Here is a 17,990-nt window from a genome sequence, read left to right as displayed (position 1 = left end):
AGTTTATAATCAACGATCAATCCAATAGGATATCTTTATAACTCATTCTTGAATTTAATAATAAAATTTATAAAATAAAAATCATAATTTTTATTTTTTTTATTTTAAATCGGGAATTAAAACATATAATTTACATAATTATTATTGAAAATATATTTCAACATTATCATAATTTTCATCTTCTTCACTATCTTTGTCAACATCACCTTCTTCATCATCTGACTTGTGTACGGCTGAAGCTTTCAGCATAAACAGTACTTCTTTCGGGATATTTTTTATTTTTATTTTTGCTGGTTTTTGCTTGCTGCTGATCATAGGATCAGAACTTAGTAAAAAAAAAATTAAAAATATCACTATTAGATTTTTCTCTGCTGCATTTTCGCGAATTGTGCCTCTGTAGCGCTTGAAGTCCTTGTTCCTTGCCTCCTGTGATTCTTCTGTCAATTGTTCTTTAGGAAGGAGAGCAAAGGAAATTATTTCTGGTCCATGGATCAAAAACTTATGTACTGTAGGTGGCATGTAGTACCATGGGTACTACTCAAGTGCAAATATCCTGTACTTTTCGGGATCTATGTCAAACCCACTAGCCACAGCTATCAATATAACATGGAGATTTTTAATTCAATCAATATCTACATTAGTGATTTGAGGGGATAACTCTGAATTTTAGAAGAAACGCCTAGCCGTGTTTCCATCGTTAGTATTACCGAAACCCGGCTTCGGTTTGTCCACAATTAGGCCACATGTTTCCCTAAACTCTATTTGTATACGAGCTTTATTTTCAGCAACGAGTTGTTTCTCATTTTCCCCACGAGCTTCCCATTTTTTTAAAGGCAGCTTATATGCTAAATGCAGTAAACATTTGAAGCATCGAATCCAACCATGTAGAACGGACAGGCCAAATTTCAAATTATCCGTATTCACTTTCCTAGATACAACGTTATCTATATCATTGAAATCTTTTGAAGTTCCACCACACAAGCATATCTGTTGTAGTTTTTTTGCTCCTTGAACTGATTTATATGAAGGGAATTTTTCAGGATCACATCATACTGCTCGCGCGATAGCTTAGCTTCTATCAGGACAGACAATGCATTTTCAGGAGACAGTTACTGTTGTGGTTTTAGAGATTTCTCAAAAGCTTTTTCATAACAATTAGCACGTTCTGAATGGTCGAAAATATCTTTTATAAGCTTCGAAGCATGCAAATTAACTAGAAGTTTAAGCCATCTTAAATATATAAAAGAACATCGTGTTTTATGTTACACATTTTATAAATCAAGAACGGAAGAACAGATTTGAGTGAAAATTGGTAGGGAGGTAGCTTAGAGCCAGGAGAAGGACATAGGATACTTTTTGTCCCGTTCGACAGCGTTCCTCCCTTTCCTCCCTGGCCCATACTTTTTTATTTAGGCAGACAGCTAAGAAGAAAATGTCAAAATGTCAGTTACAAACGAAGTCAAATTCATAGTCAGGCTCTCAAATTTAACAACGAATCAAAAAGATTGTGTTGCGCTGAAATCAATATTAAAACTATTTATATTAAATAAATAATTAACAAGTGGATTGAAGTGAAGTGAAGTTTAATTAATAATGCCGCGACCAAGACGGTCGAATCTTTCCCGACAAAGCCGTAATGCAAGAACAATACAAAATATTGCATATGAAAGGACTGAAGAAGAACGAGAAATTGCACGTGAACAGCGCCGCAATAGTATGGCTCGACTTCGTGCTTCTCAAATAGATTTCAATTTGCGACGCAGATATTTAGCTGATTTGAATCGAGCTGCGTTTCGATACGATTGCAGCAATGATTACAGCTTGCATCCTAGCGTTTGCATTGGGCAAATGGACGTTGTTTGCGAGTATTGTGGTGCATTAAAGTTTTCCGGAGAAACGCCTGGATTATGCTGCGTTAATGGTAAAGTGAAATTGCCAGTGTTGACTCCGCCACAAGAGCCATTGTATTCATTGCTTTGCGGCGAAACACAAGAATCACGCCACTTTCTTGCAAATACTCGAAAATACAATAGTTGTTTCCAAATGACGTCATTTGGGGCAGACATTATCGAAGAAGGAGGTTTTAATCCGACATTTAAGGTATTTATTTTTGTACTTACATAGAATGTAGTTAAAGAATCTGGTTTTTATTTTGTAGATACAAGGACAGATTCACCATCGAATTGGATCATTACTACCTTTCGAAGATACACAGAATAAATTTTTACAAATATATTTCATGGGCAACATGGAAGAACAACTTGATCGACGCCTAGGGATCAATGCAGGAATGAAGCGAGCAATTCTTCAAGACTTGCAGTGTCTGCTTCATGAACATCATGCGTTGGTCAGGTTGTTTAAGAGTGCTTTAGAGCGCATGCCAAATGATGACTATAAAGTTGTCATCAAAGCAGAAATTATTCTTTTTTGTTTGACTTATTTTTTATGCGTGCAACAACAATTGGCCACAGCGAAACGTGGCAGGGTACTGCTAGTATTTTATATTAATATTATAAACAATTATTTGGGCACTTGCCACCAAGGTCTTTTGAGTCTTTATAATGTAAACATTCCGACACTCGCATCTAGCACGTCTAACGGCAGACCAAGCTTGAGAAATGAAATAAACAAATTCCCCCTATTGCGCCGGCCACGGCAAAAACAACATTAGACTAAGCATCCGCTAGAATCACGCCACTGCGGCTCCCCTTTTTAAGCATCCGTATTGATACCCAAATTTTCCATGCTGATCACAGCAATCCCATTCGAGAAATTCTCTTCGGAATTCGATTCGTAAGATAATTCGGGAAGATCCCGAAGCAACAAGGAAAAGAATCAGCTCAAGCCTGGACAGTCGGAATCTAGCTTAGGTTAAGATACAATGCCTTGTTAGATATAAGATAAAAGCATTTTTTTTAAAGTTAATAACCCGTCGTGACGCCCTTGGCGCCCAACGTGGGGCACGCGTTTTTTAAAAATATAATAAGGTTTCTATGTAAAAAAAACTTATATATCACGTACCGGTAATAACTAAAATAACCTCAACGCCCAAAGTGGAATTTTTTTAAAAAATACGATAATCAAATAAGTCAATAAGTCAAGATCAATAACACAGGCCGACAATTTCCAACTTTTTTTTTCCTCCACGTATAATTTTACCTGCTCCCTAACCTTTAGGCTCCCCTGAACCAAAGTCCAGAACAAACATAGGTTCTATCACCCACAGTTTCCGCGGTACACCTATGAGAATAAATTGATCAAATTTTACCATATATTGAAGTATGTAGGCCGTGTAATGGCGATGACCATCATTGTTTCTAGTACATATCATTTTTGAAATGTATGTGTACCAACTAAAATTAAAAAATGGTATCTAGCAGTTACCATATCTTTGGAATACTCATCCAAAGTTGAAATCTCAGATTTTCTACATTAATTTTTGGTCTTCTATGATTTTTCCCCAAACAATTTTCTATGGAAGATTTTTATTTTCTTATTGAAATCAGTAGATCATACCATGTTTTAATTTTGGATTTAAGGAAAAACTCGAAATAATTTTATTGAAATTATTATAGGTGGTTAAACAATATTTTCTTCAAGTAAATTGGAGTTTTTAATCTCATATTTTCTAAAAGTCATGGCTATCTACAACTTCTGTAAAGCTTTACGAAACAAGCTGATCCTGCAATAGATACTGCAATAGAATGCGCTCTTCAATTCCTCAAGTCTGATTTATGCAAAATTTTCCCTGATCTAGTTTTAATCGTAACTCCACGATTCTCTTGGACCTCCTCTGGTCTGAAACGTTGTTTTTCTTTAGTTTTAATTTGCATATTAGCGACGAAAACCTTATCCCCCGACTCGTACTGTTTAGGTTCGGTCCTATTTTTATTATGTCCTATATTGGCCAAGGTCTGGTTTCGTTCGATCAGGCCCCTAACGTCTTCAAGTGTTTTTTCCTTGAAGTTTGATAATCCCTGATAATTGATGCGCGACGCGCGGTTTAAAAATAGGTCAACGGGCATTTTGTTTGTCACCGAATGGACAGAGTTGTTGTATCTGTCTACAGCGATCAGTGCTAACTGCGCACTCGTGAAATTTGGATGTTCGAATTTCAAACATCGGTAAATTTCCAAGAAGGTCGAATGAAATCTTTCCACCTGGCCGTTGACTTCGCTCTTTTGATTAGGGGTATAATATAATTCGATCTCCAATGTTCGGAGATAGTTTAATACCGTTGGGCAAAGGAGACCCCTTTCGTTGTCCGACACTATCATTCTAGGCACCGTAAAGTAATGAAGGGCCTCTAACAGTGTTTCGCGGAGGTGAATTGATGCCTTGGATTGTAGGGGAAAGAGTTTGGCGAATTTTGTAAATTTGTCGATACAACTTAGATAAACCCGTTTTTCTAAGGTGAACACGTCGATATGCAATATTTCGCATGGGTAGTTTGGGTTGGGTGTCGGTCGCAATTCTGGTTTATTGGGATGACGCTCATATTTGAATCGTTTGCAGCAGTCGCACGATGACAACTGAGCACGAATCGTACTTGTCATTCTGGGAAAATAGAATTTCTCAAGAATTTGGATGGTGACTTTTTTTGGACCTCTATGGGGCCTGCGATGTTCCCTTTCTATTGCCTCAGAAATCTGTTCTGAATCGAACAAATCCTTCACCAATCTCTGCGTTATTCGAATTTTATACAGCTTAAAATTCTCAAAGCATATGGATTGGAAGGATGGGAGGTAAGTCTCGGCAATCTTTACTCCATTAATTATGGAGGGTTTTAAATATTTTTCGAGAATGTTTACTAAATCGGACATAGTCTCGTCGTTAAGTGGAATTAAGTGACGGACATACCCAACATGTGGGTGCTCACATGAGTACTCAAGCTGGTTTTCATCAAAAACCAGTTGATTCCTAACGCATTGATTGGTGTTTCCACATGTGGTATCAATTGGGAAGCATCCTCAAGCGCACTGTGAACGGTGGCCAAAGAGTCAGTTTCAGAGGCAGTGCACATAGTTGACCCGAGGTGGTTAACTTGCGTCATGATACGCGAAAGAGCGTCAGCGACGACGTTGGATCTACCGGGCTTATAAAAAAGTGTGCAGCCATATTCCTCAATTCGCGACTTCCATCGCTTGAGTTTCGCATTAAAGTTGCGATTGCCCAACGCGAACATAAGTGGTTGGTGATCAGTATATACTTTAATTGACCCTGCGCCGTAGAGATAAGATCTAAGATTATCTAATGCCGATACTATCGCGAGCATTTCTTTTTTATGGTAGCGTAACTTTCTTCGGTTTCAGTCAGTGAAAGAGAAATATACGCTATTGGTCGATCCTTGCCGTGCTCGTCTTGGGACAGAACAGCACCTATGGCATAGTCCGACGCATCAGATGGAATGGTTTATTAAAATCGGGGAAAGCTAGGATTTCGGAGAAGGCAAGAATCGCCTTGAGGTCATTAAAGGCCAGTAAAGCCACATCATCTAGCACTATCGGGACTTTCCTAGATTGTGATGCTTTAATTTTAGCGAACTCTCCTCTTGTCAAATTCGTCAATGGCTTTGCAACCTTCGCATAGTCCTGAATGAATTTTCTATAATACGAGGTCATTCCAAGAAAACTTTTCAGTTCTTTCAGGTTAGCAGGGGGCTTCATATCGGTTATTGCTTTCACCTTCTGGGCGTTTGCTTTAATGCCGTCCTGCATAACAATGTAGCCTAAAAACTCAACTTGTGTGGAGAGGAAACGTGTTTTTTCCAAGTTTACATGGAGTTTGGCCTTCTGAAGATTTTGGAAGACCGCACGCAAATTGTTCCAATGACTCTGATAGTCTTCGCCGAAAACAATAATATCGTCGATCTAGACGTAGCAGATCTTGCCGATGTGTTCTCTTAAAACATCGTCAATCATCCGCTGGAAGATTGCCGGGGCATTTCATAAGCCAAATAGGAGACGAAGGAATTCGTATTTCCCATTGAGGGTGGAGAAGGCGGTCTTATGAATGTCTTTTTCGTTCATGTGGATTTGGTGGAAGCCAGACGTTAGGTCAATCGTCGTGAAATTTTTGGCTTTCCCAAGGCTAGCTAGAGTAGAATTTATATCCGGTATTGGGTAAGTATCGGATATCGTTACTGCATTCAGGCGCTTAAAGTCAATGACCATGCGATACTGTTTTTCACCATTTGGCTTAGGTTTTTTTGGGACAATCCAGAGCGGAGAGTTATAAGGGCCCCAGATGGTCTTATTATTCTTCCGTCTAAGAGTTCCTGCACTTGCCTTTCAACCTCCCCCCTCATGTTCGTGGGGTATGGGTAACTCCGAGTGAAAATGGGGTCTTTTGTGCGCCCAACCACTCCAATGTCCATGCCCTGATTGATGGCGATCATGATGATTACACCAAACAGGCGCTGGACAATCTACTTAAAGAATTTGCATCAATTTTTGAACGACTTTCGTCAGGGGAAGCGGTAAATACAACCGTTAAATACCGAAATACCTACCAGCACAAAAGACCCCATTTTCACTCGGAGTTACCCATACCCCACGAACATGAGGGGGGAGGTTGAAAGGCAAGTGCAGGAACTCTTAGACGGAAGAATAATAAGACCATCTGGGGCCCGTATAACTCTCCGCTCTGGGTTGTCCCAAAAAAACCTAAGCCAAATGGTGAAAGCGCCATGGAGGAATATCGTGCCAAAAGGGGTAGTTTGATGGTTTGAGGAGATCGTTTTTTCGATCAATTAGGGCTTTCGCTTCTTTGAGAGTATCGTCACCTATGATACCGTCGAAGGAATTCAGGCCAGGGAGGACGTAGAAGGTGGTAATCGAGACATTGCCGATGGGCTCAAAGAATCGTCCTACTAAGCAATGCGTGATTCTAACATTACCAGCAGCAGATTCAACGTAAAAGGGAGTAGGTAATGGGATGGAGCCGGATGGAGTGTTTTTGGCTATCAAAGTTCTTACTCGCGCCGGTGTCGATAAGAAACCTTAACTTGTTGCCATTTCTCGCGTTGTATTCTATGTATGGCACGCTGGATAGGCGTCCGTCATAAAATTTACCTCATCGCTAGCGTTCTCGTCGTCGGCCTTATGTGGGCGCTCACCGCTTCGTCTTCGTAAGTAGTCTGACAAGCGGAATTTTGCGTGTCGTTTTCGGTCCCTATACATCTCAATTCCCGGGCTCCTCCTCAAAAGTCTGGAGTTCCTTCACACAATTTGGCAGAGTAGACGTTTCTTTAAGTTCGTATTCGGTGCGCCGTCGAACCAAAGGAACGGGTTGGGTTACCGTAGGGTTACTTTTTTTACCCTCGTCCCGACTCTCTTAATATCTTCTTTAACTCTTTTAACCTGGTCTAATAGCGTCTTAAGGCTCTCGTCGAATCTTTGTAAGGTGGATTTCATTTCCTCCATTTCAAGAGGGAGGGAAAAATATTTTATAAAAAATATTATAGAAACTGTCCCAAGGGGCCACAAGAGAATGACGTGTAAAGTCGTATAAAAATAATAAGTAAGTAAGTAATTCAATTCTTTAAATTTTTGTAATATAATTTAGTATTTGTAATTTTAATGATTATGGTTATAACGAAGAAGAATTTTCAATCTTTATTTGACTTGAGGAGAAAGGGAGGAAGCGCTTTAGTCACCCTTTGCAATCATAAGTGTATCAATATTGTAGTGTTCGTGTTCGTCTTTTTAAATTCTTCTGATAATGAGAAAAAAAAAAATTTTAATATGAGAAATAACAGAATACAATATTATTTAATTATAATAGGGTGTAAAGTGAACGTGTATTACGGGTGCTATTTTGTTGCATATTTTGCATATTTTGTTATATTCTTTTAATTCTTTCTGTTGCATTTTTTTAGTTTTTCCTTTGTGTTGCATACTTCTAGTTTTTCTTTATGTGTTGTATATTTTTGAGTTTGGTTTTTTTTTATGTTCTTTTTTATTTCTTTGGCACTGGGCGCGGTGGTCCGTATTGTTCCGTTTTGGCTCGTTTCCAGTAGGTTGCCACACACCATTTTTTATCTTTATTTTTGATTTACTTGCCACTCGCGAATATGCTCACGGTGGTTCTCTTTATTTCTTTATTTTGCTCGGTTCCCACTGCATACGTACAGCCCACCTCCCGTCCAACCGACCGAGGGACGCTGCCGCGTGACATACGGCTCGAGAAAGATATCACGAGGAAGAGTGTTGCACAGATAGGGCGGTTAATATAAGCGATTTAAGATTGTTAGTAGAGCAGGAGTAGGGGAGTATTGCGGACTCCAGACACACGATCCATACTCATGAATCGGACGCACCAGTGATGTATAAAACTTTTTAGTTATGTACGGGTCATTAAATTCTTTTGACCATCTTTTATTAAAACCAAGCACACCAATAGCTTTATTAACCATGGTAGATATATGGTCGGTAAATTTAAGTCCCAAATCTAATAGGACACCTAGATCGTTAACCTGAGTTAATCGTTCTAAGGCGTTCCCATAGAGAAAGTACATAGCCTGGTGAGGACTAGATCGGTAAAAAGACATAAGTTTACAATTCGATCCATTAAGCTTTAGGTTATTTGCTAAACACCAATTTTGAAGTTTATCCAAATCGGATTAAAGTCTAGACTGGGCGCTAGTGAATTTATACTGAAGGCATAGCTTAACATCATCAGCGTACATAAGTACAAGTGAATTAGTTAAGGCAAGGGGCAAGACAGTAATAAATAGTGTAAAAAGTAAGGGTCCAAGATGGCTTCCTTGGGGCACCCCAAATGTGGCGCGGACAAAACGCGAGGTAACATCTTTAAAGAAGACACGTTGGGTTCTCCCAGATAAGTAGCTCGAAATCCAGATAAGAAGATTAGTTGGGAATCCCAAAAGACTGAGTTTACTTATAAGAAGCGAATGGTTAACAGAGTCAAATGCTTTACTGAAGTCAGTGTAAATGACGTCTGTTTGTAAGCCATTCCGGAAGCCATCCGTTATAAAAGATGTTAGCTCCAATAAGTTGGTAGTGGTGGAGCGGCGCTTCATGAAGCCATGCTGGCACGGAGTTATTATTGAACTACATAGGTGTTGCAAATGTGGAGTGATAAGTTTTAAGCAAAAAGCTTTGGAATTGCTGACAATTTAGAGATGCCTCTATAATTTGCAGCATCGGATTTTTTCCTTTTTTTATGCAGCGGAATAGTGAAGGATTCCTTCCACATAAGAGTTCTCAAACGTAAGCAGTGGGATGAAAAGATACATGTTTACGCTTAGTGTTTACAAAGTTATAAAACTGCTGAGTAAAGTGAATCCTGCAGCGGCGAATATAACTCCTGTAACATTCTGCGTTATGCACGGTGAAATTGGGCCGAGCTACTAAGTATCTTGAATACAGCCAGAAACAGCCAGATAATCTATGTTTATTTAAAAGTCTACTCATACTATTCTTTAAATTTATAAGATGCCTTGTATACCAAGGCGGATTCGTTGAAGCGGACGGATATTTCCACGGCACACAATCGTCAATCGTAATGCTAAGTTTATATCATCGCATGCCAGTAAATCAGACCAATCAAATTCCGAAATTAACTTATTTAACTTACTTACGAAAGAAACGAACTTTATGAGATTTAAGCGTAGACTTAAGGTCAATTAAGGAGTTTTTATCAATTAAAAGCTCAAGAGTGGGATGATATGGATCCTCAGGGTCAGAAAGGGGCAAAGTTCTGGAAAGAGTAATTCCATCAGGATCAGAAACGAAACATAAGTCCAGCAGCCGACCTAATGGTACGGCAATATTTTAACGCTCGCGAATATGTCCGTGACAAACCGCCGCAGTGCGTAATTGCGTTTCTTTATTTTTATCACAACACAGATTTTGCTTTTACTCTTTGTTTCTTTATGCAAATTTTTGTAATTTTTCAATTTCATTTTCATTTTCACTCTTACATTCTCTAGTATTTCCTATTTTTCTTTTCCCTTTTTTATATTTTATTATTATTTTATTTTATTACTTTCCTCCATACTTTTATACTTTTACTTTTACTGTTGTACTCATTATTTTTCCTAATTTCTTTTTTTATATTTTGAGAAGAATCTTTGCTACTTTGCTTATATTTTTACTTTTTTCTATCTATTTTACTTTTCCTTTTTTTTATCTTGAGAAAACTCTACGTCTTCATTACTTTACTTTTATATTTTTTCCTAACCATTTTTTCTTTTTCTTTTCCTTTTATTTTGAGAAAACTTTACGTTACTTTACTTTTGCACTTTTCTATATACTTTTATATATTTTTCAATTTTTATACCCTTGCAGAGTGTATTATAATTTTGGTCAAAAGTGGGCAACGCAGTGAAGGAGACATCTCCGACCCTATAAAGTATTTATATTCTTGGGAGCGTTGAGGGTTCCACACATGTTATTATTTTTTTTTTTTTGTATTAAACTTTGCTTTTATTTATTGGATCTTCTCTTAATTTTGAGACTAACAATAAGTTTTCAAATCTTAACATTAACATTTAACTAACAGTAGACTAAGACTGCATTCTGGTTGCACGTTCCTCAAGACGGTCGCTGGGTGGGTAGGTCATTGCGACGAAGTCGTGATTGGTTGCTCAACCTTGTTAGACCTCTCGCCAGGTGGTTAGGGTGCGACAATAGCTTGCTAAAGTACTTTAACTTCTGTTCTGCGATCACATCTTTGACTGGTAGAATGTTTAAGTCGCGATGTATGTTTTCGTTGCAAACGTACCACGGTGCCCCGGTGATTGTTCTCAAGATCTTCGACTGAGCTCGCTGGACTATGTCAATATTGCTAGCATTCCCCCATAACTGGAAGCCGTACATCCATATAGGTTTAAGTACCGAGTTATACAGCAGGACTTTATATTCAAGGCAAAGGGGAGACCGAGCGTTGATAAGCCAATGAAGGCTGCTGGCTTTTAGCTTTAGGTGGGTTGTTTTAGCTTCTATGTGCCGACGCCATGTGAGTCTTCTATCGAGGTGTACTCCTAGATATGTTACCTCGTTTGCTTGCGGGAGTAGGGTGTTGTTTAGCGTAAGGGGCGGGCAGTTTTGCCTATTCAAGGTGAAAGTAACGTGCTTGCATTTTTGTTCGTTTACTTTAATTCGCCAGTCTGATAGCCATTTTTCAACATCCACCAGATGAAGAGCTAGCTGCGCAGTTGCTTGCATCGGGCATTTTGAGCGGCTAAGAATAGCTGTATCATCAGCAAACGTAGATGTTGTTAGTCGTGTGCTTGTCGGGATGTCTGCTGTGTAGAGAACATATAATGTTGGTCCGAGACCACTTCCTTGAGGAACTCCAGCTCCAACAGTGAATTCGTCAGATATATCAGTGTTGCACCTCACAGCAAATTTTCTGTCGTAAAGGTAAGACTCTAGAAGCTTGTGAGTATTACAAGGGAGCATTGTCTTGATCTTGTACATTAGACCTTCTAGCCAGACTCTATCAAATGCTTGAGAGACATCTAGAAATATTGCGGTACAGTACTCGCGTTTTTCGAATGCATTCCGAATTTCTGCTGTTATCCGGTTGACCTGCTCAATTGTTCCGTGCTTTTCACGAAACCCAAACTGATGTGACGGGATTCCTTCCTGGATCCTTAGGTATGCGTTTATTCGATTCAGAATGCATTTCTCAAAGAATTTAGATAAGCATGAAAGTAGGCTTATAGGTCTATACGACAAGGGAATTGTGTGGTCTTTTCCCGGCTTTGCTATCATTATTATAATTGACTTTTTCCATCTCGCTGGAAAGTGGCCAAGTTTTGCGATGGCATTGAAGAGCTGGGTGATAGTGCAGACGGCGCAATATGGAAGCTCAATGATCATTTTGGGAGTTATGAGGTCGCAGCCTGGTGTTTTTTTCGGATTTAGTTGGTTTTTGATGATATTAGCGATTTCGTTTGGGCGAAACTCGATTGGTTCATGTTGAAGCTGAGGCTCATATGGTGTGAGGAGATTAGATCTCCCACACTCCAAGACAGGTGGCAAGAAGGGCAACAGCGGGGGGGGGAACATGCAAGTCAGCACTGCAGCGTCGGATGGGCCAGCGCTGCTGTATTTAGAAATACGGAAGAAGAGAAAGGTATCAAGGGAGAAATGCATCGAGCACAGACGGCATGCGGGGGCAGCAGCGGGGGCAAGAGGAACCAGCAGGGCATCGCGCACGGAAGAGGGCGAAAGAGGAGTCACCGTGGAACGTAACGGTCCCGGCCGGGCCTCCGCGGCCGCGCTCGAAGGTCATAGGAAACAGCGGGGACGGCGGGGAACGAAGCGGCCGGCGACCGCGCAGCTGTGTTTACAAAATGCACAAAAACACAGAAATGCATTTGAATGTCCAGGGGGGGATCGCGGGGTATCGGGACGAAGTCCGATGACCGGCACAAAATAAGGCGGATCGAAGGCCCGAACGGGGCAATCGGGGGGGAACAATAAAGAAAGCCCGCCGATAGAAAGACGGCGGGCTTGGAGAAAGTAACGGCAGGAAGTGGATTCGCAAGGATTAGCGGGCGCCTCTGGCACTATATAAGGAGGGCCCCTGGAGCGAATCGGGGCCGAGTCTTCTAGGGAAGCTGGGAGAGTGAGTGAAAGACCCCCCGTGGGTAAGTCTGCCATTCAAGTTGGAAAGCTTCCTTGAAGAGTTAGGAGTACAGGCTGAAGGACCCCCCGTGGGTAAGTCCGACAGCCTTCAGTGCGGGCTATTAAAGCGAGTGAGCAAGGATGTACGAAAATAGCTTAAGGACCCCCTGTGGGTAAGTCCGGCGGCGGTACGCGCATCGAATCGAGCAAGGAGTCAGGGGAAAAGGATCAAGGATCCGCGGCAAAGCTGAGGCCCAAGGGTAAAAGAGTCGGGTGGAGTTATTCCCGGACACGACAGGTATCCTGGTGTAGTGGCGGCAACGACGGATCAGCCTGGCGTACGCCTTGTCTGCTCCTGACCGTTCGATCCAGGTGTGATCCTGTAACGCGAGGGATAGCCAACCCGGGAACTCAAGCCCACTAGTGAAACCAGGCAGGGACACCCCGGGAAGTCAAGAGAATCCTGATCCAGGCGCTGGAGCGTATGCACAGCGATCCACCTGGAGTCAAAGGAGACGCGACGCCCACACCTCTGGCCTACCATAGATCCTGCGAGCCGTAGGCACGCAGGTGTTTGGAGGCGAGTGGCGAACGCGACCGGGGGCGTGTCCTGTTGGGTAGGAAGGCCCTTCGTGCCCTGATCCGGCCGCTAAGCAGCGAGGAGCATATCCTGCCCGGCGTATGCCTGGGAGGTGAGCCACTCGGTCTGTTAACACGGATTAGGTGCCGGCCACGGCGAAAGGGCAAATCCAGGCAAGCCAAAGGTTCTGAGTCCACGGCACCCCAAGCGGAGATACAGCAACGGCAGAGGCGACGACGAAGGAGCAGCGGCAACAGGAGAGCAGCGATGACGAGGGAGCAGCGGCAGCAGCATAGCCGCGACGACGAGAGAGCAGCGGCACCCGTGGAGCAGCGACGACGAGGGAGCAGCAGCGACGGACAGGCAGCGGCAGCGGAAGACGGCCAGCAACACAGGCCCCGCAACCAGAGTCCGTGAGTCCGAACGGAGGGAACCGAGAGCCGTTTCGGCGCCAGGCACCAAGACCGCACGACCTGCCGGGCGCAAGCTTTGGGAGGGCGTGCGTATTGGCACCAACCCGGAGCGGGGATCGGGGATCGACGGGAGGACGAGCGGTCGGTCGGCTGAGCCAGACAGCCGGTGAGATTCTCTTTATTGCTTTGTAAATTAATTACAATAAAGGGGATTTATTTGAAAAGAAGCAATACCGTGTTATTTCTGGGCTCGGGCAATCACGTCGAATCAATAAATTCGGTGGAACGTACCCTCAACCTCTGTGAGCTAGCCGCGGCGTTTGTTGCGAGCAAAACATAGCAAAACAGTTCGTTACACCTGGCGCCCAAACTACGTGATTGCTTTAGAGTCTAGGAGTAACACTGCTTCAAGATGGGGAGGAAAAACTGGATCTACGCGCTTCGCAAAGAAGAGTTGTGCGAAGTGTGCAGAGAGCTCGGTCTCGCAGCGGATGGAACCGTGGAGAGCATGAGGGCACTGGTGGCAAGGTGGGCCGAATAAAGAAAGGAGGATGAAGTGATGGTGGTCGCGCGGGGATTCGAGGAGAAGTTCGCGCAGAGGACCACGCCGAGGCAGAGAGCGGTGAGCGAATCGGAAAAGCTCATCCAAAGTCTGGCAGTGCCGGAAATGAAGAGCATGAGGAGCATGGAGCCACAAGCGCGGAAGCCAGTCCCGGTACAGGTGGACTATGCGAAGGTGGCGAGACAAGTCCGAGAGTGGTCGTTCCGATTCGACGGAACAGGGGATCCTCTCGAGTTCGTGGACCGAGTAGCATGGTCTGCCAAAACATACGGGATGGATATAAACACAATCCCGCGAGCGATGCCCGAACTACTCCAGGGCAGAGCGCAAAAATGGTTCCTAATGAACGACGAGGAGTGGCTCACATGGAAGGAGTTCAGAAGGAGCTTCGAGGCCTTTTTCCTGCCAAAAGGATACTTCGAGAAATTGGCAGACCAGGTAAAGTAGAGGAAGCAACAGCGAGGAGAACCTTTCAAAGAGTACATGGTGGACCTTCAGGCGCTAATGAAGCCGTTAGGAAAGTCCACAAAGGAGGTCATCGATAGGCTCGTGGAGAACTGCATACCACGCATGAAGATGTTCATGAGACCCTACGCATGTGCATCACTCGAGGAGGTCATGGGTCTAGCCGAAGAATTCGAAGAGCTGGCTTTGGAGGAGGAGGTCTTCAATAGACAGTCCCCAGCGGTAGACAGAAGATGGCCAAAGGAGGAGTTGCACCATAAACCACCGGAGCAACAGAGCCATCCAGGACAGGGATGGGGGCAGAGATGGCAGCCGGAGGAGCATCGCCAAATGCCACAGCAACAGCAGCCGAGCCAGCAATGGGCAGGCCCAAGGCAACAACAGCCGAACCAACAATGGGCAGCAAACCAAATCCAAAGGCAGCCGAATATGCAGCGGGCAGCGACGCCTGGACAGGGACACGTAGAAAACCCAGCACAGGCGTGCAACAGATGCGGAGGCATGGGCCATTGGGCCAGCGGGTGCAGGAACCCCAGAATTTTGTTCTGCAGGATGTGCGGCGCAGTAGGGGTGAGAAGCACGGAATGCTGCCAAAGAGCGGGAAACGTGCAGCGATCCCAGCCATAGAGAGGAAGGCGGAGATCGCGAGGTGCTGCCTCTCAGAGATAGTTGGAGGATTAACCGGAGACGATCAGCAATTGGCGGCGGTCATCAAGGTCGGAGGAGCAGAAGTGAGGGCCATGGTGGACACCGGGGCAACGGCTAGCTTCATTTCAGAAAAGCTAGCAGAGGACCCGGGAATCGCCGGAGAACGGAAAGCGACAAGGAGACTAGTAAAGTTGGCCAACGGGAGCCACATAGAAACTCAAATGGTACTCCTAACAACTGTAAGCTTTGGCAACAAGAAAAAGGATTTAAATATGATAGTGTTGCCAGGCATGGGAGACAGCGCGGTGCTTGGATGGGATTTCCTCGCAGAATTCGGCACAACAATCAACTGCGCAGGCCACCAAGTCACGATCCCGAAAAGAGAGAGGTGGAGCGGATGCCTGGAGGATAGGCTGTCCATAGCGATAGCGGGACCCTCGGAGGAATGGGATCGCGAGCGGGACAAAAAGTTCATCGAAGAAGAGCTGGCGGCGTTCAGGAATCAGAAGGGTTGTTCAAACATAACCCAGCATAAAATCACGATGAAGGACGACATCCCAATTAAACAAAGATACTACCCAAAGAACCCCAAAATACAGGGGGAAATCAATGAAAAGGTGGAAGAACTGCTGGAGAAGGGACCATTGTCATGGTGAAGAAGAAGACGGGCCAGTGGAGGATGTGCGTAGACTTTCGGCAGATAAACGCAAAGTCAGTGAAGGATGCGTACCCGATGCCCAGAATAAACTTCATTTTGGAGCAATTGAGGGAGGCAAAATTTTTCAGCAGCCTCGACCTTAAGGATGGCTATTGGCAAATCCCCCTTGAGGAAGAGAGCCGGAAATACACGGCCTTTACTGTACCAGGAAAAGGTCTGTACCAATGGAAAGTGATGCCGTTCGGACTACACTCGGCCTCGGCAACATTTCAAAGGGCCTTACACCAGGTCATAGGCCCGGACATGGCTCCCCACGCATTCGCGTACCAGGACGATATAATAGTGATCGGACGCACGAGGGAGGAGCACATGGCAAATTTGAAGGAAGTGTTCCGAAGACTGAAGGCGGCGAACCTAAGGATAAACACAGAGAAGTGCCATTTCTTCAGGGAAGAGCTTTTGTACCTAGGCCACCGGATAACGGGTCACGGAATTGGTATGGATCCGGGAAAAGTCGCAGCGATCACGGAATTGGAACCACCAAAGAACGTGAAAGGGGTACGGCAGTTCATAGGAATGGCGTCGTGGTATCGACGGTTCGTTCCCGATTTCGCGGGGGTCGCAAAACCTTTGAACGATCTCCTGCGAAAGGGAACAAAGTGGGAGTGGACGTCGAGACAGCAAGAAGCGTTCGAAAAGTTAAAGTCACGTTTAGCAGAGGACCCGGTGCTGGCATGCCCAGACTTCACGAAGAAGTTTGTACTGCAAACGGACGCCAGCGATTACGGCGTAGGCGCAGTGCTGACGCAGGACACGGATGAGGGCGAGCGAGTGGTCGCTTACGCCAGCCGAACGCTAATAGGCGCGGAGAAGAACTACTCGGCAACAAAGAAAAAGTGTCTTGCAATAATCTGGGCAATTCGGCAAATGAGGCCATACCTGGAGGGATACCAGTTCGACGTGATAACGGATCCCATGGCGCTGAAGTGGTTAAACAACATAGAGAGCCCACTTGGAAGGATCGTGAGATGGGTCTTCGAGCTGCAGCAATACGATTACGTAATCAGCTACAGAAAAGGCAAGCTGAACATAGTCGCGGATGCACTTTCCCGCCAGCCGATGGTGGAGAAGCTGAGGAGTGCCACAGCAACCGAAGACGCGGAATGCGTTTGGATAGGCTCGCTGAAGAAGAAACTAAAGGAAAACCCACAGAAGTATCCGGAATACGTCGAGGAGGCAGGTTTGATCTACCGACACGTTCCACACAGAGCCGGGAGCGAAGAAGTGGCATCATGGAAATTATGTGTGCCGATGAACATGAGGCAACAGGTGCTGAAGGAGAACCACGACGCACCAACAGCGGGTCATTTAGGCGGAAGGAAAACAATTGCGAAGGTAGCAGCAAGGTACTTCTGGCCAGGGATGCAGAGGGACGTGAGGAAATACGTCAGGAAATGCGAGACATGCCTGCGCTATAAACCGAGCCAGATGCAGGCCGCGGGGAAGATGTTAACACAGGTCCCAGAGGAGCCGTGGGCGACGGTATGTGCAGACTTCGTGGGACCGTTGCCGAGGTCCAAGCATGGGAACACCATGCTACTAGTGATGATCGATCGGTTCTCAAAATGGACAGAAATGGTCCCAATGCGAAAAGCCACAACAGAGACGCTGCAGAAGGCAATTCGTGAAAGGATCATCGCTAGGTACGGGGTGCCAAAGGTAATGGTGACGGACAATGGTGTTCAATTCACCAGCCGGAGCTTCAAAAAATTCCTTGAGGAGCTCGGAGTTCGCCACCAGTTCACTGCACCATACACGCCTCAGTTAAACCCGACGGAAAGGGCAAACCGGACGGTGAAGACGATGATCGCCCAGTTTGCAGGAAAAGACCAAAGGACGTGGGACGAGCAATGGCCAGAATTGATGCTGGCGGTGAACTCGAGCGTGTCGGACTCCACGGGATACTCTCCGTGCTTCATCACCCAAGGCAGAGAGCCAAGAATGCCGAAAGCAATTTTCGACCAGGGGGCATTGGGGACAGGAGAAGCCCAAGCCACTCCCT

This window comes from Drosophila ananassae (genome assembly GCF_017639315.1).
Source record: "Drosophila ananassae strain 14024-0371.13 chromosome 4 unlocalized genomic scaffold, ASM1763931v2 tig00000054, whole genome shotgun sequence".
Taxonomy (NCBI): Eukaryota; Metazoa; Arthropoda; class Insecta; order Diptera; family Drosophilidae; genus Drosophila; species Drosophila ananassae.
The sequence above is the reverse complement of the archived record's forward strand: the minus strand, read 5'-3'. Positions refer to the sequence as shown.